The following is an 11,966-nucleotide window of genomic DNA, read 5'->3' on the forward strand; positions in this document are numbered from 1 at the left end:
CTGGGTTTGTCTCTGTCTGTCCTGGAGCTGCAGGAAGCTGCTGGGCACTTAATGGGCTCTCCCTTTCTGGAAGCCTTATCCTGACCCTGTAGCCCAGGACCCTGACCACCAATTTCCAATCGCTTGGAATTCTTGGCTGTTGAATCGTGCAGCCGGTGACCTGTCTGGTGTGAGCGGGCTCCCAGGAGCAGAGTGCTGATGGGCGTGTTTGCTGATCCCTGAGGCCGGGGAGGTGAGCAGACCTGGCACACAGGACTGCTTTTCCTGAGGCTGCCCTTGTTCTCCTGGATGTCACACGCAGGGCTCTGCCCTGGCGCAGGACCCGGTTCCCGAGCTCTGACGCTGGGTGTGACCCAGCCTGTGCGCCCAAGTCAGCAGAAATGTACAGGGTGTTCCCGTGGCCCCAGCAGCTTCCGGGGACAGCCTCTCGCCCGGGCCACCCTCGTGCCGCAGCCTGTCTGCGCCAGCTGTGCTGTCAGCCACCGCTGGGGAGGAGATAAGCGGTGTGGAGTCTGCCCCCCCCCCCCCCCCCCCCGCCCCGTCCTGGGATATTTCTTCTGGGAGAGGTCTTTTCTCCTCCAGGGCTGATCTGGGTTTTAGCGTGGGTCCCTCTCCCCTGCTCCCCAACCTCATTCACTTGAAACCCTCAGGCTTCTGAGTCCCTGGGGCATCACCTTTTCTCCCAGCCTGGTCTTGGGTCACTGGGTTAACCTGAATTTGAGCTGCAGGGGTAAGAATACCTCTAAGTAGAAAGCTGTTAATGGGAAAAAAATCAAAAGAAGCTATAGAACTGTCAGTATAGAAAACACCACCACATACACTCCCCACCCCCCGCCCATATTCACACACGCACGAATGTATGTGTATAGAGCAAAAGAAGCTGAAAGAATATTTACCAGGTGGTTTAGAGAAAATTTTGATGGAGGGTGGAACCACATAAGGGACTTTGACTTTCCAAGTCACACATTTTTTTGTAAAACTAATTTTTTTTAATATTGCACATACATTTCTTTTACAATAAGGGAAGTTTTTTTTTAGATTCTGAACGGCTTTTTTGGTTTCCTATTTTTCTTTTTTTTTTAATTTAAGTATAGTTGATTTACAATGTTGTGTTAATTTCTACTGTACAGCAAAGTGATTTAGTTTTACACATACATACATTCTTTTTTAAAATATTCTTTTCCATTATGGTTTCTCATAGGATATTGAATATAGTTCTCTGTGCTGTACTGTAGGACCTTGTTGTTTAAAGGGGACGTTTTAAAAAGTGTTTTTAAGAGAACTCTTTTTGTCTTGCTCAGCTAAACCAACAACCGAAAATAAAAATGAGCTCTGCTGAGTTATTTAAGGCAGTCACGGTGACCTCACCTGGCCTGAAACTGCTGAGCAGCCAGGAGTGAGCCGTGGGCCTGTGGGTGTGATTTCGTGGCCCTGGAATCCGGGCCCTCCTGGGTGTGGGGCGTCCACAGACAGACAGGCTGGCCTTGGGTACTTCTCTCCGGGAAGCAGGCTCCTGGGAGTGAACCTGGAGCTGGGTGAGAATCTCTGGGGAGATGGTTCTCTGCTGCTGGGCTGCCCTTCAGTCTGCCCCTCGCCCCACAGTCACCTCCAGCGACAAGCCTCACAGGCTTACTGTATTTTCTTTGTGCCAACAAAACAGCAAGCAGTCCAGTCTCTCCCACTATGGAGGTTCAAGCCTGAGAGCAGGACCCTACATTTCTGCCCACACCATGGGGCCAAATGGGGCTTTGATAAAATTCTAGCCTGCCCACCTTCCCCGTTGTCAGAGCCGACCTCAGCTGATGCCACAGGGCATGTTGCTGTCAGAGTCTCAGGTGCCACCCAGGTGGCAAGAACCCTGGATCATTGCTTCCAGTGCTCAGGACCCCAGCATGAAAGGCCCAGAAAGGCCTAGGAGCATTCGTGGTGATGGGCGGGACCGTCCCGTAGAAGCCTGGTGTGAGCACCTCCTGCCACTAGGCGGCACTGTCTCTCAGCAAATGCCTGTGCGCTGCTCCGCCGGCTCACGCAGCTCTGACCTATGCTGTTCCAGCTGCCCTCAGTAGGGGGCCTGAGGCCGCCCCACCAATGGGTCAGCGCTTGGCCATCCATCCCGGAGTCCTGCCCACCACCTTGGACCCGCACACGCTTCCCCTCTGGGGCTGGAGGGGTCTGGTACCGGGAGCACTGCTTGCCCTCCCCAGACCCAGGTAGGAGAGCAGCAAGCTGGGCATCCCTCAGCCCACGCCTCCCGGCCGCCCCCCATCCCATACTTCCCTCCGTGAACACGTGTTCAGTGTCTGCTGGGTCCAGGTAGGTGCTGGAGACCCTGGTGCACGGGCCTGCACCATAGCGCCTCACCAAATGGTTCCAGGAGAGGGCCCCAGAGGCCCCCCAGTACTGCACTGGACAGCGGGTAGACCTGCCTGGGCTGTGCTGTTCCAAGACCACCCTTGAAAGCCTCCTTCTGGAAGCCCTCCTTTCCCTCCCTTGTCTTCCATGAGACCCCCCTCTCTCTCCCCCCTCCCCCATTTTCTGCTTCTCTCTGCTCACTGCCTCCCAACCCCCGCCCCCCCCAGTGCCTCCTTTCCCCTCACCATGGTCATGCTGGTGTTCTCCATATTTTGTCCTCTCCTCTCAGTGTCACACGCTCTCCCTGGGAGGTCACATCACTCCCGTGACTCCCAACAGAGCTCTGGTCGATGCCTTCCAAATACACCCCCTCAGCCCAGACCCCCTGCTGACCCCCAGCTTGATGCGCGCTCTCTACTGGCCGTCTGGCCGCACACGCCCCACATTCAGCACGTTCAGGGTCGTAACCTCTCCCCGCCCCGGGGTCTGTGCTCCCGCCTGTATTCTCTGTCGTGAGGATGTGCCACCCCATGAATCCAGTGTCCTGGGGACCAGCCACTGACTCCTGTCTTCCCCAGGTACCTAGGAGGTTACCAGGTCCTCTTGATTCTCCCGCCTTAATGCTCCTCACATCTGCTTTGTCTTCTCCATCTTGGTTTGAACCCGCATTTTGGTCTGAGCCCGTGTTAATTCTTGTCTCGATCACCACAAACAGCCCCTAACTGGCACCTTGACTTCTCGTCTTGCCCTCTCCGTGCACTTTCTACCCTGTACCTAGAGTGAGTATCGAAGGCTACATCAGCGGGTCTCTTCCCGACTTAAAATCTTTCAGTGGCTCTCTACTGCCTTGAGGATAAAATCCAAACCCCTTAGCGTGATGAGCAGGACCCCTGCCCACCCGACACCAGGACCTCATGCTCCACAAACAGCCACAGTGAATGGCTTTCAGCTCCCGTCTCAGGCCTCGTGCGTTCACGCCTTTCTGTCCCTGCATTTGCCTCTCGGCTGCCAGGAGCCCAGCCCTGAGCCCACCCCCTCCCCTGCCTCCCACGGGCAGGGCCAGGCCCTCCTGTGATCCCCACCGCACACGTGTACCTTGGCCCTGCTACTCCCCACACTGTCTCCTGGTCCATCTCTTGACCAACTCTGAGCCCCTTGTGGCTTCCCTCTTTGTATTTGTGGGGCTGGGCCCCCCAGAGCGCCAGCATGTTCTTGGGTGAATGAATGGACCAGGCTCTGGGTCTGGGAGCCCATAGTCCCCCGAAAAGGCAGGAACATGGAGCGCTTGTCTCCTGGTCCCCAGGGTGGCCAAGCAGACCCGACATCCTCGCTGGACTGACTTTGAACCAAAGGCAATCATTGCTTCTCTGGGAAGGTCGCCTTGCTGAGAAGCCCCAGCTGTAGGCTCGGGGGCGGAGAGCAGTAGCTTCCAAAGCAGGCTCAACAGAATGCTGAGTTCGTGCCTTTCTTATTGTCAGTGCTGTTCTCTCCATAACATATGTCGATCGTTTTTCCTGGCTATGAAAGAATGCATAGTCATTGTGGAAAGTCATTGGGAAAGACAAACAGCAGAAAAGCTTAGAGGATTGACTCCTACCGTGTAGCTAGAATCACTATTCCCTTGCATTAATTTCCCAGCAGACTTTTTAAAAAAATATGCATGTATTTTCATTACAGAGTTGAGACCATATACAGTGTAAACGTTGTAATATCCATTGTAACATCCATGTTTTCACTTATGATAATTTTACCATGTCCTCAAACGATTTTCAAGAAAACATTTTAGCAGTCGCGTGATATGCAGCCATGTGGCTGTGCTATCATTTTTTGACCGATCCTTTACCTTTTTTTTTTTGTGGCTGCGCCGGGTCTTAGTTGCGGCACGTGGGATCTTTAGCTGCGGTGCATGAACTCTTGGTTGCGGCATGCACGTGGGATCTAGTTCCCCGGCCAGGGATCGAACCCGGGCCCCCTGCATTGGGAGTGAGGAGTCTTACCCACTGGGCCGCCAGGGAAGCCCCCTGATCCTTTACCAGGCAACATTTGTTTTTCATTTTTGCTATTAATTATAATTAATTTAATTTATCGAGCTCCTCCTGTGTGCCAGGTTCCATGTCAGGTAGCATTAAAGTTATCCCAGAGAATCCTCAGGACAGCCCTGTGAGGCAGCCACTGTCACAGGCCCACTTTCACGATGAGAAAACAGGCCCTGAGGGGTTGAGTAAGATGCTCAAGGTCATAGAACGGGTCATGTGGGTCCAGGGTGTGGTAAACAAAGCCCGTCTAGGAGTGGCTTACAGGCCATGTGCATTTTTAAGCAGAACAGTGTTTTACCAGAGGAGCAGGTGTGCTGTAGGGAGTTAGCATGGTATTTCAGGAGGGCATGAGAAAATTGGAAGGATTTCCTGCTGCCTTCTTTTTCTGGGCCTTTCACCTCCAGGTGCCTTTGAACGTGCTGGTTCTGTTTGAGCTCCAGGTCTCTCTCTGCCCCAGCACCACACCGGGGACGGATGCGGCGAGTGCCGGTTCCAGGCCCCTGGTACACTTGGCAAAGGCCTCCTTGTGGCCAGTCGCCTGCAGAACTACCATCCTCGAGTCATGCTTCGTATAGACCTTTGTCCAGCTGTCCTGGGGCTGGAGGGACCCTGTCTTGATGTGGCCCATTTTGTTAAGGAAGCCCTCGTCCTTTCTCTTCCCCTCTTTCTGGCCCTGGAGCTGCGGTGCTGGCACGCTGGCTCCCCAGGCCTGTTCCAGCCTCTGTCTGATCACACTCTTTCTCGAAGAGACTTTCCAGGGAAGGTCCCCAGCCTGAGCCAGCTGGGCGGTCCCAGGGCTCTTCCGGCTTTCCCCTGCGGAAGCCAAGGCTGTAGGCTCAGGGTCCGCTGCCAGCAAGCCTAAAATAGGTCATTTGGTCTCAGGGTTACACTGAGAACCTTGTTAAAATAGCTGTGGTCATGGGCAACCCAGCAGGGAGCCAGCGGCCCAAGGAGAGGGCCCACCCAGTGCACGGCTCTTCCAGGGACCAAGCAAGCTCACCCCTCTGCTCATCACCCCAGTTGACCCTCTCAGCGGCCCTCGAGTGGGGTGCTGGCACAATCTCTGTTTTACAGCCAGCATTCTTCCTGGAATCCCTTCCCACACCATCTGGCCTCTGCTCTTTCCCTTCCTCTGCCGCCCCCTCTGCCCTTCCAGGGTCGGCCCGCTTTCCTCCTCTGGCTCCTGGACTGCCTGCGGATCTTTCCTTCCCTGTAGCGGTTATCACATCAGGTCAGGAGCCCCGAGGGGCCAGGGTCCGTGCTGTGCTCGCAGTCTCACATTTCCCCGTGGTCCAGCTCTGGCACAGAGTGGGGTCTGTCAGATCCCTGTGTAGACCGAGGCTCCCCCTCTGTGCAGACCAGCTGCCGGGGTCCCGGGACCCCCATCTGCTCACGTGCGGCTCTGAGGCTTCTCTCCCAGAGGCTCCAGGTGACAACCGACTCTGGACTGAAATTACTGTCAGGCCCCGGGAGAATTCCAGTCAGTGGGATGGGAAGCTAATCTTTTTAAACTTTAATCAACACTTTCATGAGAATTACCTGTAACCTAATAATAATAAAATTGAACCCAAAAATCTCATATACATTGAATCCGACTGAAAAATCAACCAGAAGGACTTGGTACGTGATAACTTGTGTCACGGAAAAAGAAAAAAAAAATACCCCGTGTTGAGGGGGACAAATTGGGAGATTGGGATATACACTACTGGTACCATATATACCACTATGTATACACTATTGATACCATGTATTAAATAGGTGACTAATGAGAACCTACTGTACAGCACAGAGAACTCTACTCAAGACTCTTCGGTGACCTAAATGGGAAGGAATTCCAAAAAAGAGGGGAGATATGTATACGTAGGGCTGATTCACTTTGCTGTACAGCAGAAACTGACACAGCATTGTAAAGCAACTATACTCCAATAAAAATTAATTGAAATAAATAACCCCAAGAAAGGGAAAGAGCTGAAGAGCAGAGCTGGTCGCTCAGTTCGGCCTCTGGTTCCGGCTGGTGAAGGGCTGCCTTGACCCTCCTTCACCAGCGTGATGGGTGCTATTGTGTAGAGCTGAGAGCAGGGGCCTCCAAGCCCTTGTGCACCTCTGCTCCCACCTCCTGACACCCAGAAGAGGCAGACCTCTGTCCCGGAGAAGAGCATCAAGGCCAGTTGGGCCAGCGATGGCACCGTCCCATTCACAGTAGCCCACTGATCTGGGTGCCAGGCGACCGCCCCCGGCCTCGAGCTGCCAGCCCAGCAGGGCAGATGGAAACACGGGCAAACACGTAAAGAATTTTGGGTGCAGATCACAGGATGACTGACCCTGAGGGAAGGGAACCCCCCTAGAAAGCCCCAGAGGTAGGATGTGTGTGCTGGGCTCAGTGGGGTATGGGGGGGTGAGGTGGGTTTGGGGCACGTGGGACTAGAGCAGAGCAGGTGTACTAGAACCCTGAGGGGTAACCCCACAAGATGCTGTCTGTGATGCTTTATGCTGCGGACATTATCCAGGTCAGTCAGATGGGCAGGATACGTGTGTTTTGCAGGTGAGGAAACGGAGGTGGATGTGCAGGGACTTGCCCAGTATCGCACGGGTAGGCAGGGGTCAGACCCAGGCCCAGGTACCGTGATCCACCAAGGGACCCCAAGACTGGGGAGGCCCTCGTTGGTCTGTCAGGAGGTCCAGGACCTCTGCCAGGAGCCGCCTCACACCGGGGCCCAGTAGGTGCCACCAAGCCTGGAGCCTGCCTTGGCTGCTGAGACCTTGGTGGATCCGGCGTGCTGTCCCCATGGCGACCAGTGTCGTGCTGTCTCTGGGAAAAAGCCATCCTCTAGGAGCTTTGGGTGGCAGAGCTGAGCTGTATAGCACCCCTGGGCTCCTAGGCCACGGCTGCTAAAAGCAGCACATGCCGCCAAGCAGGTTTGGGCTTGTCTGGAGGGAGACCTAGTCCAGGATGGTGCCCGAGTTTCACCCCCGTGGAGACGTTTGCCCTTGTAGGGGTGTCTGGGACCTGTTTTTCTGGGAGCCTCGCTGCCTGGCTCATCTCCCCAGAGCCAGTAGCTGAGCCGTGCAGTTTTCGGTTGGTGGGTAGCCGAGTAGCGGATGCTGGTTGGTATGCACAGCAAGAAAGTGAGCTCAGGGGGCAAAGAGGAAGCACCAAAGCCAAAGATCATGTGGTCAGACAAGGCGCAGACGTCGGGAATGGGAATCATTCCCTGGACGCTTTGGTGCATGTGGCTGTGTTTCCTCTCCAGCCAGTCAGCCGTGTGCGTGGAGGATACGGAGTTTTCCAGGCCCCAGTCATTTGCCCTCATTGGGAGGGTGTTAGGCCCATTAGGAGGTCAGGAGGCTGAGATGCCCGAGCCCAGAATGGAGTAGTTGTGCTCAGCTCCGGCCAGGGATGGGCGTGAGGCTTTCAGAGAGGCTGGGGGGCTGCAGCCCTTGCAGGAGCCCATGACCCTGCATCGGGTGACGTGGGTGTCCCCACTTGTGGCTGGTGCTGGTGCTGGGAGTCCCCGCCTTTTCTCTGGTGACATCTGTACCGGGCTGTGTCCTGAACTGTGGGGCACTGGGGCTGGAAGGCTTTGGAAGCTGGCCCAGGCTTTTGTTACCTTGTGTTGGTTTCCTGGGGAGGGTCTACTCTCAGGGCTGTTGCCTCTCTCCAGCCACGTATGAGCATCCACTCCTCCCGGCTGGACTCTGCAGGAGCTGGAAGAGCCCTCTGCAGCCTGTCCCCCCGCAGCCAGGCGCTTTGCTGGGCTGTAGGCTGGACCAGCACAGTTAGCACATCCCTGCTGCCCTAGGAGGCCTCATCCCTTCCTTCCGCTGCCTGGTCTTTCTCTCCACAGGGTCCCTCCTGGAGAGGGAGTGGTGGTGGTGTCTGGAGCAGTCCTCGTCCGCCCTGGAGCCAGGCCCAGCTCCATGTGAGCTCCAGGGTCTGTGCCTTTCCTGGAAAAGGGCAAAGGGCTCCACTAGGATGTCTCCGGCCAGGTCTGAGAAATAGAGGCCGGGTGTACCCTTACTCCGTCCATCACCTTAGGGCTGCAGCCATCTCCCTGTTCCTCTTTCCTGTTTTTTCTCATTCCTGGGCCTTTCTCCAAACCACACTGCTCCCTGCCCGCTGTGCCCCAGCACCCTGTAGTGAGCTGGCTTCCCGATGGCAGCATGCTGGTTCCCTTCGGTGAGCGGGACGTGGGCTGAGGGTGGTGCTGGTGTGTGGAGCCTGGGCTGGGCTTGTGATTCTGCTGGTGTGAATTCATCCTGAGCTTGCAAACAGACCAGTGACCCCATTGTCTGTCTCCCGCCCCCAGCTAGGGGCCAGTCTCCCTTTTCTAAGCTCCTGAATATTTGTCATTTTTCTGTCCCCAGTCACTTGGCTGGACTCCATTAAAGGGGCAGAGCTGGCACGGACCGTGGGGTGGGATGGCCCCCTCGGTGCCCTGCCCTGGTTCAGAGAGCTGTGCCCTCGCGAGCGCCTTGGCCCTGCTCCCCGTGGAGGGGAGCCATGGGACTAGGGGGGCACCTGGCAGAACAGTAGGCGGGGGCAGGGGGTGGGCGTCTGGGCTCCTCCCAGGTTGGTCTTCTGGATTCCATGTTGAATTTTCTCCAAGATACCCCAGGTCTGCTCTGGTGTTGCTTTATAAATCCTGGGTCTTGGTTCCATTCTAATGGGAGCAGATGGATTACTGCAGTCTCTGCCAGGAGGCCTGAGCAGCCTCAGTGCTCAGGGTAACTGGAGCAGGACCGTTACTTCCTTTTCCTAATAGAAAACGACAAAACATGTAGTGTAGCATGGTCTTTGGAGTCTGCGTCGGGTCCTCCCTCTGCCTCTGATTCACTGAGTTGCTTCATCTCTCTGAGCTTCAGGCTCCTCACCTGTAACGATTCATCCTGTATCACTACGTTAGATGCTGTGGTCAGTGAGGGCCTGGGGAGGTGATTTTACACAGACTGGCATGAAGTGCGAGAGCTAGACTTGGGGGGAAGAGCATTGAGGCAAAGGAAACCGCAGGTGCAAAGGTCCTGGGTTGCAAGTTCCTGTGCCTGAAGGACAGCCAGGAGCCCATGTGGCTGGAGCGGAGTGGGGGGTGGGAGGAGGCATATAAAAAGGGGTGAAAAGACAGTGAGAGGCCAGATCATGGTGGGTCTTGAAGCCACGGTGTAGAGTTTGGAGTTTCCCTTGAGTATGATGAGAAATCTTATAATAAACCACCTTTGGAGAGTTTTGAGCAAAGGAGTGGCAGGATCTGACTCATAGTTTTAAGAACTTCCTTCTGACTGCTATGTGGAGAATGGACCCTCGGGGTCCAGAGAGGGGAGATCCAGGAAAAGAGGGTACAGGAGGCTAGTGAGAGGGGTAGTGGTGGCCTGGACCAGAGTGGTAGTAGGGGAAATGGTAATGTATTCAGGATACATTTTAAAAGTACAGTCAGCAGGATTTGCTGATGTGTTATACGTGGAGTGTGTGTGTGAGACAGGGAATCGGGAATACCCCAGGGTTTTTGACCTGAGCAAGCAGGGGATGGAGGTGCCATCGGCTGAGATGGGGAAGGCTGCAGGTGGAGCAGGCTTGGGGCTGCACCATTTGACATTCCACCAGCAAAGTCTGAGGGCTCAAATTTCTCCACATCCTTGCTAATGCTTGTTATTGTCTGTCTTTTTGATTCCAGCTGTCCATTGGGTAAGAAGTGGTGTCTCATTGTGGTTTTGATTTGCATTTCCATAATGACTGATGATGTTGAGCGTCTTTTCATGCCCTTGTTGACCATTCATATATCTTTTCTGGAGAAATGTCTATTCGAGTTCTTTGCCCATTTAAAAAATTGAGTTGTTTGACTTTTTATTATTATTGAGTTGTGTTATTTATATATTCTAGATAGGAGTCCCTTACCAGATATATGATTTGCAGATATCTTCTCCCATTCTGTAGGTTGTCTTTTCAATTTTTTTTGATAGTGTTTTTTGAAGCATAAAAGCTTTTAACTTTGGGGGCTTCCCTGGTGGTCCAGTGGTTAAGACTCCACGCTTCCAATGAAGGGGGTGCGGGTTTGATTCCTGGTCGGGGAGCTAAGATCCCACATGCGGTGTGGCCAAATTATGGGGAGAAAAAAAAAAGAAAAAAAGGCTTTTAACTTTGATAAAGCCCAATTTATTTATTTTTTTCTTTTGTTGATGGTGCTTTGGGTGTCATATCTAAGAAACCATTTCCTAACCCAAGACTATGAAGATTTACTCCTGTGTTTTCTTCTAAGAGTTTCATAACTTCAGCTCTTATATTTAGGTCATTCCTCCATTTTGAGTTAATTTTTGTATATGGTGCAAGGTAAGGGTTCAACTTCATCTTTTACATGTGAGTATATCTAGTTGTCCCAGTACCATTTGTTCAGTTCTTTCCCATTGAACCCTCGGCACCTTTGTCAAAACTTAATTGACCATAAATGGGAAGGTTGATTTCCAGCTTCTCAATTCTGTTCCATTGATCTATGCCAATTCCACCCAAACTTGTTTACAGTAGCTTTGTAGTAAGTTTTGAAATTCAAAAGTGTGGGTCCAACCTTGTTCTTTTTTCTCAAGATTGTTTTGGCTATTCTGCACCCTTTGCGTTTCCATATGAATTTTAGGAGCAGGTTGTCAGTTTCTGCAAGAAAGGCAGCGGGGATTTGATAGAAATTGTGTTGAATTTCGTCCAGCGATGTTTTAGACGTTGATGTTTCGTTCTTTTTAGAGTCCAAATTTCATACTTCATTTGTTAAATTTATTCCTAAGTATTTTATTATTTTTGCTGCTACTGTAAATGAAATTGTTTTCTTAATTTCATTTTCAGATTATTCATTTCTAGTTTATAGAAATACAAATGATTTTTGTACACTGACCTTATATCCTGCAACTTAAACTTGTTTATTAGTTCTAATAGTCTTTTAGTGGCTTCCCTAGGATTTTCTATATGTAAGATCCATGTCATCTACAAATATAGTTTTATCAATACTTCTTTCCAATTTGGATGCCTTTTATTTCTTTTTCTTGCCAAATTGCCCTGGATAGAACCTTCAACACAGTATTGAATAGAAATGGTGAGAGTGGACATTGTTTTCTTGTTCCTAATCTTGAAGGGGGAGAGCTTTCAATCTTTCACCATTAAGTATGATCATAACTGTGGGTTTTTAGTAAATGCCCTTTATCAGATTGAGGAAGTTCACTTTTATTCCTAGTGTGTTGGGTGTTTTTATCATGAAGGGGTATTGAATTTTGCCAGATGTGTTTTCTATGTCTATTCAGATGATTATATGGTTTTTGTCCTTTTTTCTATTGATAGGATATATTACATTAATTGATTTTTGGATATTAAACCAACCTTGCATTCCTGGGATAAATGTCACTTGGTCAGAGTAAATAATCCTTTTTATATGTTGATGTATTCCATTTGCTAGTATTTTGTGAGTATTTTTGCATATCATAGGTATTATGAATATCTATATTCATAAGAGAGACTGGTCTGTAGTTCTCTTTCCTTGCGATGTCTTCATCTGGTTTTGGCTTTATCTTTTAATGGGTCAGAGAGTGTGGAACAGGAGAGACTGATCA

The 11,966-nt window shown here is 51.8% G+C and overlaps 1 protein-coding gene across 3 annotated transcripts in view; it reads left to right on the plus strand.

Moving 5' to 3' along the window:
• CTNNBIP1 (catenin beta interacting protein 1) overlaps positions 1-11,966 on the plus strand; it is a 53,392-nt gene that overhangs the window by 36,182 nt on the left and 5,244 nt on the right. The gene's annotated exons all lie outside the window — the stretch shown is intronic.

The sequence above is a fragment of the Monodon monoceros genome, unplaced genomic scaffold, assembly GCF_005190385.1.
Source record: "Monodon monoceros isolate NGI ecotype Baffin Bay Population unplaced genomic scaffold, NGI_Narwhal_1 Super_Scaffold_18, whole genome shotgun sequence".
Classification (NCBI taxonomy): Eukaryota; Metazoa; Chordata; class Mammalia; order Artiodactyla; family Monodontidae; genus Monodon; species Monodon monoceros.